The 17795-nt window shown below is 37.3% G+C and overlaps 1 non-coding gene across 1 annotated transcript; it reads left to right on the plus strand.

The window, feature by feature from the left end:
• The first annotated feature begins 14593 nt into the window (after nucleotides 1-14593).
• LOC141683234 (small nucleolar RNA R71) lies at nucleotides 14594-14702 on the plus strand. The gene has a single exon (XR_012560188.1). It is a non-coding gene; the product is annotated as a small nucleolar RNA R71 (small nucleolar RNA).
• Nucleotides 14703-17795: the final 3093 nt, after the last annotated feature.

Here is a 17795-nt window from a genome sequence, read left to right on the forward strand (position 1 = left end):
CAGTAACCACTGGATAACCTCCCACACCAGCAATCAGTGATGGAAAACTGTCAGCAAATCCCCCTAAGCCTACAGTGGCAAGGGCAACAAGAACAGTAGCAGCAGGTGGTGCAGTATCACACACTGACATATCAGAAGGAAATGGAGCTAACACTGGAGAAGGTGGATCTATGTCCATATCTAGGGGCTCAGAAATAACAAGGAGTCCTGTAGGTGCCATAGTCTGTGTAGAAACATGCTCAAGATCAGCAGTAGCATGGTCTCAAAACGGACAAATCAGCGGTAGTAGTTAGGCGAAAACACACGCTAAAATTATACGCAAGTATACGCGTACACAAGTAGCATAAGATATAAATCAGATACGTACCCACAGAGACTCTTTTTAGTTAACTTAAGATTATGCACCTATACAACAATGGTATGGCTATCGCTCAATGCTAAGATAATAACAAGTTGAGATGTTTATAACTAAGATTAAATTAACATGTAATGAACTAAGAATAAAAGTGATTGAATTAACTATATGAGACAAACATGGGATTCTAACTTCACTAAATACTTCATTCAAAGTCATTTTTCTTAACCTTAGCATGCAATGGTGATGACAACTAATCAGATAACACGAAACTAGTAAACGCCAACTTTCGTTGTACGGATACCCTACTACCAAACATCCATAAAAGAGATAGAAGCTAAATAGACCCCAATTATGTTGAGACCTTATATGTCTATAGAATTTGATAACATAAAAGTTTAATGAACAAGTTATTTATCGTGATTACATAGGGTAAGTAAGATGGTTAAAATTGCCTACGAATCATGCATAATAAATACATGAACCTATGCTAGCATGGAAAGTTCTAAATCTCTATATTCACTGTCGCTTCAATAGAGATTAACAAACTATCTTATATATTCGTGATGCACATAAGACGAATATGCACAACCAATACTAGGATATCATACAATCACCACACACTTAGATATCAAAACAATTAACTATAAAATCCATAAGTAAATCCATTAGAACCCCATAACAACGATTAGTTCATAACCGAACTCATCGTCACCATAGGTTCCAATGAAAGCATGGTAAATAACTAAGATAAACTAGGTCTGAAATAACTGAATAATAATAACAAAGTATGTTAACAAGAGTATTAGGTTCAAATAACAAAGAAAACAAGCATCCAAGATTACAACTTAAGGAAAGAATCACAAGTAAAAACAAGATCTTCTTCTCCTTTGTTGTATTGTGCTATTAGGTCTTCTTGCTGCTATCTCCTTACTCTTCTATATGAAAAACGTCTTTTAAAAGTCTTTAAATACCATCCCAACAGATCAGGAGTCCAACAAACCAATCTTTTAATAGAATCAGGATTCCTAAAATTCGATATAGCGTGGCCGCCCTCAAATCCAGCGCGACCGCCCTGAGTTTCCGACAAATGGGCGCGGCCGCTCCCATGACTAGCGCGGCCGCCCTGACCTTCTGGAAAATCTGAATTTTCTGCTTTCTAGACCTTCTTGTGCTGGTTTCTTGCGCGCAATCAACGAAAGCTCCATCCTAACACCCTTTTAGCATAGGACAATGTAAAATCTATTCCTTCTTCCAAATATACCCTGAAATGTAAAACACTAAAAAATACATCAAAAACATAAATAACTTGAGTACAAATCACCAATTCGAGCCTTTACGAAGCATTCTAAGTGGATATAAATGCCACTTATCACACCCCCAAACTTGAATTGATGCTTGTCCTCGAGCATAACAGACTCAAAAACAAAAAATAAAAATGCATGAATGCAACTAAGATTAATGCAACTATCCCCTTAGAATAACTTAACTAACCAATGAGCAACATCTCAAAGAATGCAATTATTCACACAAAGTTCAATCAAATCTCACAAATCAACTCACAAGCCAGAAACGTGTGTGTCTGCAATTGCATAACAGATATACTTTCGAAACTAGATCAATAACCATAACTTATCTCTCACCAAGACAATCACAAGTTCATTAGAAGAATAAACGATAAACATAAAATGACTGACAACACTTTATTTTTATCAGAGTTATACAAGTATTCATGCTTTTATTGCTAACACATAACAAAACCTATACATGCTTATTTGATCATGCAATGAGTGAGTTCCACAAAAGACTTATGCAATAATACCTATGTAGCGAGTGTTAGGTTAGCGGATCCCAGACTATAAAAGCCTTAGGTCATTAGGCACAAAGTCCCCTAGAACTTAATAACTCGAGTATTCAAGAGCCCCCTCGTGATCAATTATGCATAACACATATTTTTTTCTTTTTTTTTTCTCATGTTTTAAACGAGGGCGTTTCGCTCCATCTCGCTTAACCCTAGACTACTCATATAAATATGAGTCGGTTACTAGCCATTTGACGCCTAGCCACAACTAGCATTGATATCCAATGTTTTTTCCAATTTTAAGTCCATGTTATTTCGTCACTGAGAGAATAGCATAAATTTTAGACATAAATAAGTGATTAAACCTAGACAAACAAACAAGTCATGGTCATGATCTAGCACTCAAGCAACCTATAAGACTTAGTGAAAATTTTCTTGTTTCTAGCATGCAAATCAATTCGTTAGGACTTAACATTCCTCTATACGACATCACTACACTCGAATCAACATCACAAATTAATCGGAAAAGCAACCTAAGGGATCATGATATAATGCCCAATGCAACTATATGCAACATACTAACATGATAACAAATACGCAAAACAAAAACAAAAATAAATAACTACATGACAAATATGCAAACGATCTGAACTACTATCATGAATATGCATCTATATGGACTCACACACAAATATTCTTTAACTATCCCCCCCAAACTTAAAAATTTCACTATCCTCAGTGAAGGTAATAGCAAGGAATCAAGGCGTACCTACTCGGAAGAAGAAGGATCATCACCCTCCATGGGGGAGTGTCAGGAGGCGGATACACAAGTTCCTCTCCAAAAACTGGCCACTGTATGTCAACCCTCGTGGCTCGAAAAGTTGTACCCAATGCCTGAGTAAGATCCTGCTCAAACCTGCTCTGCGACTCATACATCACATCCATCCGCCTCGTGAAACGCCTATACTGCGTCGAGTCTAAACCAGCACTATCCTCTGTCTCTTGCGGCTCCTGCTGCTGCGAAGAACTAGCCTCACCAATCTGATTTCTCCACGCTGCTATGCGAGCCTGAGTTAAACCACCAGCATATATTTGATCGGCTGGCTTGCCACCCGGAAAATGATCATAGGTGTACCCAAGTCCTTTCTCGCCAGCCTTCCCACCATACCACTCTTGCATAGTTAAGATCGTAGAACTGTCGATGGGGGTGCTCGGTAACTGAAGTTGCTCGTGTGCGGGCCAATGAACACCCACAACAACACAAAGCTTGGTCACAATTGAGGCAAAAGGGATAGGCCCCGTAGTGTCTCCATGCAAAAACCGCCAAATACCCTGATGAATAACAGAACTGAGATCCATATAATCTCCCTGTAAAATCCCCCATAACAACTTCGCATGATTCACAGTCCCATCATGCACATGAGAAGAAGGCATGATATTCGCACAAATAAAAGCATTCCAAGCACGAGCAAACCTGTTCATGTATAAAGCAGGGAAATTGAGATACTCGTTCGATCCCCTCTTAAACTTCCATTGTATCTTCGGGATACAGAGTGTAGCCATAATCAAATCCAAATCAAAGTCTTCCCCCGTCTTATTAACTCACTTCTCCTGAGTTGGCTTCCTCACAGGTTGGTTTATAACCCTGCGAATAGCCTCCGGGTTGTAGTCCACTGTCAACCCACGCACCACCAAATACCCATTCTTATCAGCTTTTGCGTTTGCATAGAACTCGCGAACAATACTTATAGGCACAGCCTCAGGTGCCTCACAAAACGAAATCCATCCCATCTACAAGATCATCTCGAGAAGCTTATCATCCTTACCCGAAGGTAGAAAACCCCTCTCTTTCGTTATCTGCTTAGACAACAACCTTGTGTACTCCTCTTCAGCCGCCGGAGTAACAAACCGTGGCCTCGTACCCCCAACACTCGAAGTATCGGTAGAGGCGGGGTTAGTGGTGCTGCTTCCTTGAGTGCAGGCTCTCTGTGGTGCCACTGAAATAGATTAAGTGAGATAAGAGAGGTGTGTAAAGAGATTTAGGGTTTGAGAGAATAAAAGTAAGGTGGAGATGGATGTATATAGGTGTATGTATATATAGAGAATTAGAATTAGGGTTATACTAGAAGTGGGATATGATTTTGGGTTTAGTGGGGATAATGGGGTGCTTTTAGGACTAAAAATCGGGTACAAAGAGATTGTATAATTGATGTGTGGAACTCTTATTTTTTTTTTTCTGATTTTTGGTTTGTAATTTTTTTCTCTCTGGGCACCAACGCGGCCGCCCCGTATGGGAGCGCGGGCGTGCTCACTTTCTGCTGTTTCAGCGCGGCCGCCTCGCTTCCCAGCACGGGCGCGCCGTGCTCCAGGAAAAATTGCCCTATTTTTCTGATTTTTTTCTTTTCTCAACTACTAATGTACAACAAACATGGGTTGCCTCCCAAGAAGTGCTTGGTTTATGTCGCTAGCTTGACGTAGAATTCCGAGATTAGGTTGACAATAAAACGTCACTAACCACCTCACGGTTTGCCGTATCTCCTTAGTAATGCTTCAAACACTGTCCATTCACCTTGAATGCTTGGCCTGGATCATTCTCAATTTTCCAGGAAAAAGAAGGAGACGAGAGTTGAACAAAAGAACTTGTTGCCCCAGAACAAATGATTTGAGCACTAGACCCCTATCGTACTATCTCTTGACATTCTACTTGTACATTTTGTTGTTCTCATACGTTTGAAGTCGGAACTCGTCGAGTTCATTCAATTGAAGCATCCTTTTCTTACCAGCTGCAGTCAGATCAAGGTTCAGTTTCTTAAAAGCCCAATATGCCTTGTGCTCTAGCTCTGCAGACAAATGACATCCTTTACCATAAACCAATTGAAACGGTGACATGCCTAGCGGAGTCTTGAATGATGTTCGATATGCCCAAATAACTTTATCCAGCTTCAAAGGCCAATCCTTTCTCGATGGACATACAACTTTCTCCAGAATTCGCTTGATCTCTTTGTCAGACACCTCAGCTTGACCATTAGTCTGAGGATGGTAGGCTGTAGCAATGCGATGATTCACATTATATCTTTGCATCATAGTAGGCCAGGAGAATCCTGCTTGAAGGATATGAGCTACGGTCTTTTCTCTACCATTGTGGCCTCCATAAACAGTTGAATGGAAGTCTCGCACGATACGCTCCGTCTCACTGTACGGAATACATCTCTTGATGATTTGGTCAGCTTCTTGCCGAAATAAAAAAGGCTCATCCCACATGTACCACTTTACCTCGTGAAGAAACTTCTTCCTTTGAGCATAAATTAAGTCTAGGGGCATAATGTTGCTCATAAGATAGTTCACAATGTCTGCGAACCACGGTTCTTCTTCTTGCACCCCAAATAACTGCTCATCAGGAAAAGACTCAGTTATCACTGTCTTATCCTGTGAAGCTGTACTCGGATCTTCTAACCGAGAGAGATGATCTGCAACTTGATTCTCAATACCTTTCCTATCCTTGATCTCCAACTCAAACTCCTGAAGTAAAAGAACCCATCGAATCAATCTAGGCTTCGAGTTCTTTTTCGAGACGAGATAGCGAATCACAGCGTGATCAGTGAAAACTGTCACCTTCGTCCCAAGCATATAAGATCGAAACTTCTCAAAACCATAGATAATGGCTAAGAGTTCTTTCTCGGTTGTGGTGTAGTTCCGTTGAGCACCATTGAGGGTCTTACTAGCATAATAGACCACATAAAATACATTGTTCTTCCTTTGCCCAAGAACCGCTCCAACTGCATAGTCACTCGTATCACACATCATTTCAAAAGGCTCATTCTAATCAGGTGCAGTTATGACAGGTGCCGTGATTAAACTCTTCTTTAAGCTCTCAAAAGCAGCTAGACACTCATCATCAAACTTGAAAGGGACATCATTTTCTAATAGATTGCACAATGGTTTAGAGATTTTAGAGAAATCCTTGATGAACCGCCGATAGAAACCCGCATGACCAAGAAAATAGCGGATTCCCTTAACAGAAATTGGCGGAGGAAGGTTTTCAATGACCCCACCTTGGCTTTGTCCACCTCAAGACCTTTACTAGAGACCTTGTGCCCAAGAATGATGCCTTGTTGCACCATAAAGTGACATTTCTCCCAGTTGAGAACCAGATTGATCTCAACACACCTTTTAAGAACTGTGTAAAGATTTTGCAAGCACTCATCAAAAGAATCCCTGAACACAGAAAAATCGTCCATGAACACCTCCACATTCTGACCAATCATGTCAGAGAAGATGGCCATCATGCATCTCTGAATTATGGCAGGTGCACCACATAACTCAAGAGAAACTCTTCTGAAGGCAAAAGTACCAAACGGACAAGTGAAGGTAGTCTTTTCTTGATCTTCTGGAGCAATGCAGATCTGATTATAGCCCGAATAGCCGTCCAGAAGACAATAGTTGTAATATTCTATATTTTCAAATATTATTATTATTTGGAATTGTTTATGTGATTTTTATATGAATTTTAGTGGATTATATGATAATTGGAGTGATGTTTTGGATGTTTATATATGATATTCTTTGAGTATTTTAATTTTTATACGTCCAGAATAAAATATAGATAATTATGATATTTTTCTGGTAATTTTTGGACTATTATATAATTTTACAATGATTTATGGATTTAGAAATTATTTTTTGAGTAATTATAAACTATTTTATAAAGCCGGGAATCGTATGACTTCAACTGTTTTTGCATTTTTACAACCCAAAACTCTTCCGAAAACTCCTTCATAACCTAATATGGCAATTCCGGACAATTTCCGTGTTTTAACTTTTTCGATCCGGATTACGGTTTGACCCGTACGCGTCCCAGCATAAAATTTTTGATACGATAATCATTTCGGTAAATCAATAAAACCCGTAATCTCGAGAGACAGGATATTTTACGTTATTTTCTCATAGGGTGTTTTATAAGAAGCTCGGTTTTGATAATTATCCAAATATGGTATTAAATTGTATCGTTTCATAGTTACTTGGCGGCTAAGTAATCTATTTTTGGATCCGATATGACCCAACATAATACTCGTTACGTGTTTAAGATGCATTTATATGAATCGATCCATAATTTGGACGCGTGTTTATTTGTGTCTTTATCGAGGTACTCGTTTTATCTCATTTTATGTGTGTTTGAATGTATTTTATGTAATTTCGGAGTTTTCTGTTTATTTAGGAAGCATTTCTAATTTTCAAAAATAAACGGAAGGGGACCCCACTGGGACGTCAAAGCCCACAAAATTCGTGTTTTTATTTTTATAAAATCAATCATATTTCGAATACCCAATATTTTTGCGTTTTTAAATTATTCGCAATTTTTGGGAAATTTTGATATAAATGTTGTATTTTATCGCTTTTAAAATTATTCCCCGTAATTATTATTTTGGGGCCTAATTATTTTAATTATGGGAATAAAAAAACCCTCATTTGATTTTGGGTATTTATTTTCCAGATAGTATAAATAGCAGATTATGTTATTTTACTTTATTTATATTTTCATTTTAATTTCAGAAAATTACAAAAAAAAACATGAAAATCAGAAAATAGAAATTGGTTTGGGGGTTAGGGTTTGAGTTCTTGAGAAAGAATCGATCAATTGATCAGCTTTCAATCATCTGTTGTTGACAATCTATATGTCGAATCAAAGCCCGTTTCGAGCCCATTATTTTGCTGCCTAAATCATCATATAAGGTTCAGTATTTCGCAATAACGACGTTCGTCCTTTTGCATCGAATTAAAATGGATATATTCATGAATTATTGATGATTATTGGTTGATAAGAATTACAGTAGTAGTTGATGCATAATCTGAGCTTTATTTTGATGTATTAATCGTCATTTTTCATCAAGTTTTGCTGAGTTGATTGTGGTCATTGGAGAACCGACGAGTCCGCCGGTTTTTTGTTATCAATCGGTTGGATGGATCGAGTTTAGGGTTATTTTTGATTGTTGTTAACTTGGCTGTGTTTCTGTGATAATTTAGAAGTTATTAATGATCAAAACGGCTTGAAACCGTTTTGTTTTGGCCGGAGAAGAGACCGCTGGAGTCGGTCAAACCCCCGCCGGAAACTGGGTGCTTTTCCAGAATCCGGTGGTGTTCAACCCGACCCGGATTCCTGTTCTTGCAGACCTGATCGGGTTTTAAACTTGACCCGCTTTAAACTTAATTTCCCGCAAACCCTATATCAACTCCTGTTTGTGCAATTTTCTGATTTAAATAAATCAAAATTCAATTTTTATATCCTAAAAATCATTTCTTTCAATTTTAAAAATCATTTACTTATTATTTTAAATTCTAAAAATTATATACTTAATTATTTTAATTCCCAAAAATCATCTTCTTTATTATTTATTTTTAAAATCCAATTTGATTTAATTATTTATGATTTGTTTTAGTTAATTATTTATGAATTTAATAAATTGATTAATCATTTAGTCAATTGATTTTATTTGTAAATAGTTAAATAAAATGTAAATTATTTATATTTAATTCAAATAAATCCTAAAAATTGTTTTTAAGTTTTAAAAATTATATTTTGGTATTTAAAAATCAATTAATATTATTATTAATTGATTTATTCCCATTTATTCTTATTTTATTCATAATAAATAAACCGTTCGTCCGTTTTATACGAAACAAATGCGTCTAAACTCAGAAAAATATTATGCTTTCATTAAAAATACTTTTGAGACCCAAACTCTTTTGTTTCAAAAGGTCGCTTGTTTTGCAAGTCAGTTCTGAGTCGTTTATTTATCTAAAAGTCGTATTTTTGACCCGATTTCAGTTTTAAATGTACCCAGTAGAATGTGTTGACGAGACGAGTCCTGTGTTATACGAGTTATGTGATGCGTGGATTATGTGCTTACGTGTTATATGAAATACATGTGTACATGGGTCAAGAGTCTTGTGTTTGACTGTTTTATTGATGCGTGGGCTATCGTATGGGTAGACGATAGGATTTTGACGCGCTGTTCGTCGAGTAATTATCGTTTAGACGATTAATGTTATATCTTTAAATTATAGATGCGGATCATTCGAGTTGATCAGGACCAGATGGAATGGATGAAGATTAGAGTCGAATAGTATGGAATATTGGGTTGCAGCACTGTTTGAGCAACATGCCAAAAGATTAGTAAAATAAAGACGTGATGTTTTGAGATATAATGTCAGAATATATGTGTCTTTGCGAGTGTGACTAACTGCTAAAAACCCAAAGGCATGTATCCCTATCATCACTTATTGTTCAAGTGATATTTATTTTGAATCTTATTATGCCAGTATTGCTTTCCCTATTCTCAGTTCGGAATAGATAAATGTTTTACATATCGCTAAATTAAATGCTTATTATGCAAATACTTTTCTGCTATTCTATGTTCAAAATAGCTAAGTGATTTTACTTATCAAATGAATGGATTTATAAATGTTTTGGGTTTTGAGAAAAATGAGTTGGTTTTGTGAGTAATCCTGCCCAAGTAAATGGGGGAATAAAAGTTTATAAGGGTGTCGAGTATTATGACCCCTTTCAATAAAATGTTTTTAAGATTGGATGGTTGCGTAAGAAGCCGTGGCGGCGGTCCAGTGTGAGCTATGTGTTATACGGGATATAACACCTTGCTAGGCCGATATGTGCCTTGGGTACCCCTTTGTTTAGTTGGATATGCTTTGGCATACCGGTGTTGCTCCGCGGCTAATCACCGGCGGCAACACACCGTCGTTCGAGGATTCCAATCTAAATTATTATATTGCTTTTGATAATCTTATAAGGAATGGTTTATCAAGTGTTTTGGTTTTGTATAAAAAGGTGAAATGCAGTTTTGATTCAGTTTCTGACTATTATGGATACTTAGTTTGTTGTTAAATATCAAAGGTGGTATTAGTACATATGATTGGTGTTGACTTCAGTATGAGATGTTGTGAGCATCAAAGTTCGTAGTGATATCTAATTTGATATGACAATAAAATGAGTATTAATATCAAGAGTTCGATTTTGAATAAAGTTTATGACTTAATCCATAATCATTGTTTCATGTTATTGTTGTTTACGATATTTCCGTTAACACTGTTTTACGAGTTTTATTCTCGTTGAGATTTAAAGTATTGCTGAAGCATTTCGTTCGAAAATATCAAAAGAGTTTTTAATACAGTGAGAAACAATTATCCGATTCTTTAATAAATTTTCTGTTTCAGCAATTATATTTATAAAATGATCTGCACTATTGCAGATGTCGGTTTTATATCAAAATGACCATATATATTACAATGATCTTGCTGAGCATTTCTTCCGCTCTTTCTTGCCTATTTTTAAATTTAACCTCCAATGAGGATTAGCTTGCGCTGTTTAGCCGCGTAATTCGAGGAAGCAAATAAGAAGCTCTTGGAAGGTGGTTGGTCCAGGGTTTGCGGGCTAGTGTAAGTTCTATTATGAAAAGTTGTTTATATTATATTATATTATATTATAATTTTGCTATTTTATAGTTGGGCCTAGTATACTTCTTTTCGAAGTTATACTAGCAGGTTAGTATTGAATTGGAATTTGTTGAAAAGAGTTTTTAAAAGGAAGTGAAAATTATTTATGGAATTTGGAATTCTTGTTTCTCGAACTATAACCTTAAAAGATCTTGGATTAGTTTGGGGTCATAGATGCTAAATATCTTCCGCTGGCATCTATTTATTGGTTAAGCAGGTTAATTTGGATTGAGGTTTCATAGTGACGACCAAATACTCTGACCCCGGATTTAGGGGCGTTACAATAGTATTCGTGCCCAGCTAACCTGTCGAGCATCTAATCAATGAAAGGAAGTGGAAAGTGATCCTTCCTTGTGGCTTTATTCAGCTTTCGATAATCCATGCACACTCTCCACACCGTGACTGTTCGAGTAGGGATGAGCTCACTCTTTTCATTAGCAACCACTGTGATGCCTCCTTTCTTCGACACACACTGAACTGGGCTCACCCAAGAACTGTCAGAAATAGGATAAATGATTCCCGCGTCTAGCCAATTAAGAATTTCCTTCTTCATGACATCATTCATGATAGGATTTAGCCTCCTTTTTTTCTCGACAGTCGGCTTACTTTCTTCCTCAAGCAGAATTTTATGCATGCAATAAGAAGGGATGATTCCCTTAATATCTGCTATAGTCCATCCAATTGTCGACTTGAAATCTCTCAGAATTCTCAAGAGTTTTTTCCTCATCACTACCTGAAAGGTCAGATGCAATAATAACAGGAAAAGCAGATGCATCACCTAAAAACGCATACATCAAGTGTTAGGAAAAGGTTTAAGCTCGAGACGCCCCTCAGCATTTTTGAGTTCTGACAATCTAAGAGATTTAGAAGGCATATATAGCCTTCACTTCCAAGGAGAAGGATTTAAATACTGCAACTGCTCATCACCTTCACCATCTTTGCTATCTGAATCCCCCATCAAGGCTTTCTCTAGGGCATCAGACTTTAGCTTTTGATCAAGTTCTGAAATAACCATATAATCAACCAATTCCACTTTTAAGCACTCCCCTTCATCATTAGGGAATTTCATGGCATTCAAAACATTAAAGGTCACATCCTGATCCTGTTCTCGGATAGTGAGCTCACCCTTCTGTACATCAATCAAGGTTCGACCAGTAGCCAAGAATGGTCTTCCCAAGATTATGGGAATTTTTTTATCCTCCTCGAAATCAAGAATTACAAATTCAGCAAGAAAGATGAGTTTGTCCACCTTGACCAAGACATCCTCCACAATGCCTCGTGGATATGTAATAGAACGATCGGCCAACTGCAAGGACATATATGTAGGCTTTGGATCAGGTAAACCCAACTTCTTGAAGATAGACAAAGGCATCAGATTGTTGCTAGCTCCTAAATCACATAAACACTTGTCGAATGACAAGTTTCCGATGGTACAAGGAATAGTGAAGCTTTCAGGATCTTTAAGCTTCGGAGGCAACTTCTATTGTAATATAGCACTGCATTCCTCCATAAGAGCAACAGTCTCTAAGTCATCGAGCTTCACTTTCCGAGAGAGAATACCTTTCATAAACTTCGTATAGCTAGGCATTTGTTCAAGAGCTTCAGTGAAAGGTATGTTGATGTGAAGTTTCTTGAAAACTTCCAAGAATTTAGAAAATTGCTTATCCAACTTCAGCTTCTGCAACCTTTTAGGAAAAGGAGGTGGAGGATAGACATGTTTTCCCCTGTATTACCCTCAGGAGGAGTGATGATAACAGCTTTCTTCCTTGGTTCTACCTCAGCATCCTTCAACACCTTTTCTTCAGCTACAACTTTATTTTCTAAAACTTGAGATTTTTCAGGGCTTGCAACCTTCCCAGACCTCAATACAATTGCCTTAACCTGTTCTTTTGCTTCCCTCTTGCCTGGAACTTCTGTGTCACTAGGGAGTGAACCAGGTTGTCGATTCAACAATACATTGGCAATCTGCCAATTTGATTCTCCAGAGTCTTGATAGAAACCGCTTAGATCTTGCATATGAGCCTCAACTCCTCCTATTCAGATTTTTCATTATATTGACTTGTACTTCCATGCGGTAGTTATTGAAGTTGGAGTTATTATGTTGGTGCATATTGCGATGTTGAAAACCAGGAGGGTGGAATTGCTTTGCTGCTGATAAGTGGCATTTTATACCACTTAGAACGTCTTGTAATGGCTTGAATTGGTGTCTTGAAATCAAGTATCTTATGTATTTGATGCGTTTTTCTAGTGTTTTTGCATTTCAGGGTATAACTTACATAATTAGGGAGATTTTATCATAATAAGCCTAGGGAAGTATCTGGAACCAGTTGCGGGGAGTTGTGTGAAAAATTCAGCAAAAATCAGAAGCAAAAAGAGGATTTTTCTAGAAAGCATGCAGGCGCCCTCTTGGAGAGTGCAGGCGACCGCCTGGAAAGCAGGCGCCCGCGTGGGATTTGAGGCGGACACCTGGGGTCGGAATTTTAGATTCTAGTTTTGTATAATTCAACTTCTATTGGGCTTCTGAGACTGTTGTTTCTTGTGGAATCTTATATAAGTAATCTTGGGAGACGTTTTCACAACAACAAGTAACAAGCAAGGAGCAAGTAACAAGGAGAGAAGATTAAAAATACCGTTTTAGCACGCAATAACGAAGAAGATGAAGCATACGTTATCTTGTGATTCTTTTAATTCGTTGTAACAGTGGATGCTAGTTTTCTTTACTTTGAACCTTAATACTCTTGTGACGTACCCTATTTTTATTACATATTTTTATTAGTTTATATTGTTGTGTTATTATCATGTTTTCATATGAACCCATGATGACGATGAGTTCTATCATGGGCTAATCGTGATCATGGGGTCGTAGCGGATTTACTATGGATTTCTTTAGTTAATTGTTTAATACCTTGGTATGTGATGATTGTATGATATCTAGCATAGGTTGTGCTTATTCGTCTTATATGCGTCGCGAACATATAAGATAGCCTGTTAATATCTTATGAAACGACAGTGAATCTTGAGATCTAGAATTTGCCATGCTAGCATAGGTTCATGTATTGTATGCATGATTAGTAGGTAACTTTAACCGTTTTACTTGCCCTGTGTAATTATAATGAATAACTTGCTCTTAAATCGTTATGTTATCAAATTCTGTACACATATAGGGTATCAACATAATTGATGCCTATTCAATTTCTATCTTAATTGTGGATGCTTGGTAGAATGGTTCTTGTGCAATGAAAGTTGGCTTTTACCAGTTTCGTGTTGTTCGATTAATATCATCACCATTACATGCTAAGGGTAACAACAATGACTATTGGTGAGTAAGTGTTAATTAAATATAATTAATCAGAGTCTCTGTGGGAACTAACTAGAAATTATTCTATATTACTTGTGAACGCGTATACTTGCGTGAATTATTAGCGCATGCTTTGTGCCTAACAGCTGCATACTGCTCATAAGGCTGTTGCACTGCATTCTGATTGTTGCTCCAGCTGAAGTTAGGATGATTGCAGTTGTTGGGATGATAAGTTGCTGGAACTGGTTGCTGTGACCTCTGAAAGTTGCTTACAAACTGTGCTGATTCACTAGAAATAGCACACTGCTCAGTTTCATGCGTACTTGCACAAAGCTCACAAATACTTGTGATCTGATTAACTCCATAATTAGCCAAAGAATCCACCTTCATCGTTAAAGCCTTAAGATGAGCAACTATAGCAATAGCTGTATCTTCCTCCAGAATTCCTGCTACCATGCCTTGAGGTAGTCTCAGAGTTGGGTTCTGGTATTCATTAGCAGCCATCCATTCAATCAACTCATAAGCTTCATCATAGCTCTTAGCCTATAAGCCTCCACCTGATGCTGCATCAAGCATGGGTCTAGACTGTGCTCCCAAACCATTGTAAAAGTAATTGATGATGATCCAATCAGGCATGCCATGATGAGGACACTTCCTAAGCATTTCCTTGTAACGCTCCCAAGCCCTTCACACAAAGATTCTCCCGATTGCTGTGCAAATTGAGTGAGGGCGTTACTTATTGCAGCTGTCTTCATCATAGGGAAGTATTTAGTAAGACACCTCTCAGCAAGATCCTCCTAAGTGGTGATAGAACCTGCTGGAAGAGATTGTAACCCGCACTTAGCTTTATCCCTCAGAGAGAATTGGAAAAGCCTCAGCTTAATAGCATCTTCAGAAACATTGTTGAACTTGAAAGTGTCGCAGATCTCGATGAAATCTCTGATGTGCATGCTGGGATCTTCCGTTGGAGAACTCCCAAACTGAACTGAATTCTGCACCATCTCAATCGTGCTATACTTGATTTCAAAGGTGTTAGCCGCAATGGCTGGTCTGATAATGCTACACTAAATGATTGATCTTTGGTTGAGAGTAATCCATCAAAGCTTTCAGATTCGCTGCTTGATCTCCCATTATAATGATTGCTTCTTCTTCAACTTTCTCAACTTCTTCAAAAACTTCTTCAACTTCTTCCAGTACTTCCTTACGAGATTGAGAACGTGTTTGCATACAGGCCCTCTATAGTACCTGAAACACGAACAAAGTAAACTAGTAAATAAAATATCTGAGTCAGTGAACTTTAACGACTACTGATGTCAAGCACATAAACTAAATTAAACACCGAGTCACCGGCAACGGCGCCAAAAACTTTTTAGGGGAAAACACGTGCTAAAATTACACGCAAGTATACGCGTTCGCAAGTAGTGTAAGATATAAATCATATTCATACCCACAAAAACTCTTTTTAGTTAACTTAAGATTATGCACCTATGGAACAATGGTATGGCTATCACTCAATGCTAAGACAATAACAAGTTGAGTTGTTTATAACTAAGATTAAATTAACATGCAATTAACTAAGAATAAAAGTGATTGAATTAACTATATGAGACAAACATGGGATTCCAACTTCATTAAATACTTCATTCAAAGTCATTATTCTTAACCTTAGCATGCAATGGTGATGACAACTAATCAGACAACACGAAACTAGTAAACGCCAACTTTTGTTGTATGAATACCCTACTACCAGACATCCATAAAAGAGATAGAAGCTGAATAGACACCAATTATGTTGAGACCCTATATGTCTATAGAATTTGACAACATAAAGGTTTAATGAACAAGTTATCTATCGTGATTACATAGGGCAAGTAAGATGGTTAAAATTACCTACGAATCATGCATAATAAATACATGAACCTATTCTAGCATGACAAGTTCTAAATCTCTATATTCAATGTCGCTTCAATAGAGATTAACAAACTATCTTATATGTTCGCGTCGCACATAAGACGAATACGCACAACCAATACTAGGATATCATACAATCACCACACACTTAGATATCAAAACAATTAACTATAGAAATCCATAAGTAAATCCGTTATAACCCTATGACAACCGAACTCATCGTCACCATGGGTTCCAATGAAAGTATGGTAAATAACTAAGATAAACTAGGTCTGAAATAACTGAATAATAATAACAAAGTACGTTAGCAAGAGTTTTAGGTTTAAATAAAAAAGAAAACAAGCATCTAAGATTACAACCTAAGCAAAGAATCACAAGTAAAAACAAGATCTTCTTAAATACCAGCCCAACAGATCAGGAGTCCAGCATATCAATCTTATAATAGAATCAGGATTCTTGAAATTCGATATAGTGCGGTCGCCCTCAAATCCAGTGCTGCTGCCCTGAGTTTCTGACAAATGGGCGTGGGCGCTCCCAAGACTAGCGCGGCCGCCCTGACCTTCTGGAAAATCTGAATTTTTATGCTTTCTTGACCTTCTCGTGCTGGTTTCTTACGCGCAATCGACCGAAGCTCCATCCTAACACCCTTTTAGCATAGAATAATGTAAAATCTATTCCTTCTTCCAAATATATCCTGAAATGCAAAACACTACAAAAACACATCAAAAATATATATAGCTTGAGTACAAATAACCAATTCGAGCCTTTACGAAGCGTTCTAAGTGGATATAAATGCCACTTATCAGTAGGCATAACTGGTGTACCTACAATCAAAGGTGTAATCTCTAGTAGCTCTGGGTGGAAATGAATCTATAAATCAGTAGCCAAATGATCCTCCTCTCGAGGAGACATAACCACAGGTATATCAGCTGTAGCTGGATCACTGGTGAAGGAATCGGAGTCAAGTCAGGTAGACTGGTAAAAACAGGGGTGACATCAATAGGCTGAATCATTGGCTCCTCAACAATAACTGGTGACCCAAAAGTCTCATCACGAAGTGGGGAATTTGTCAAGTCAATAATGATAGGTGGAGCTCTAGGTGGTGCTGGAATCTCCGGGACAAGAAAAGTCCTCACTATCACTAGATATAACTATGCAAGCCTCAGAAGGGTCTGAATTTGAACTGGAACTTACATTCTCTCTTGGAAAAGGAGTAGGTGATCTATCTCGAGCGGCTCTGTAGTCTGACATCTGAGTTATAAAAGTACCATCATAAAGTGAATTTTTAATATAGTAATCCTAGATAAACGTTTTTAAGTCAAAGGGGTCATTATCTCGCTGATCCCTATCTTATCTTCGAGTATTATTTACTCTAATAGCTATAAGATATTCTTGATTATACTCTCTCGTATATGGATATATTTTTAGGGTTCATGTGAAGGGTTTTTAGCACATAAACGCAACGAAAACGTAAATTTAAATCTTAAAAAAAAACGAAACCCTCCGCAGGATCCATGCGAAAAATAATATTTAATTCATAGTTCAGTATGTTTACCTTAAGAAGCTTTACGTTAATGGAAAGATGGAGGTCTTTAATGGCGATCCAAAAACGATGAACGGAGATCCTTAGCAGCTGCTCCTCAAATGTGAAGCACTCCACCGATATCCACCAAGAAAACGATGTAATGAAGGAGGAGGAGATGGAGAGAATTAGGGTTTTGTAAATCTTTTTGGTTGAGGCAAAAATATGGTCTATAATAGTATATTTATAGGCAAAATTTTCAGCTGAAAATTTTCCCATAAAATATTATTATTATTAACCCTTTATTATTCTCACTAATAATTAAAACACCTTTTAATTATTAATCCTTTTTCTAAACACTTTAGAAATAATTCTCTCACTTGATTTAATTTCCAAAAATTAA

This window comes from Apium graveolens, chromosome 1, assembly GCF_009905375.1.
Source record: "Apium graveolens cultivar Ventura chromosome 1, ASM990537v1, whole genome shotgun sequence".
NCBI classification, from domain to species: Eukaryota; Viridiplantae; Streptophyta; class Magnoliopsida; order Apiales; family Apiaceae; genus Apium; species Apium graveolens.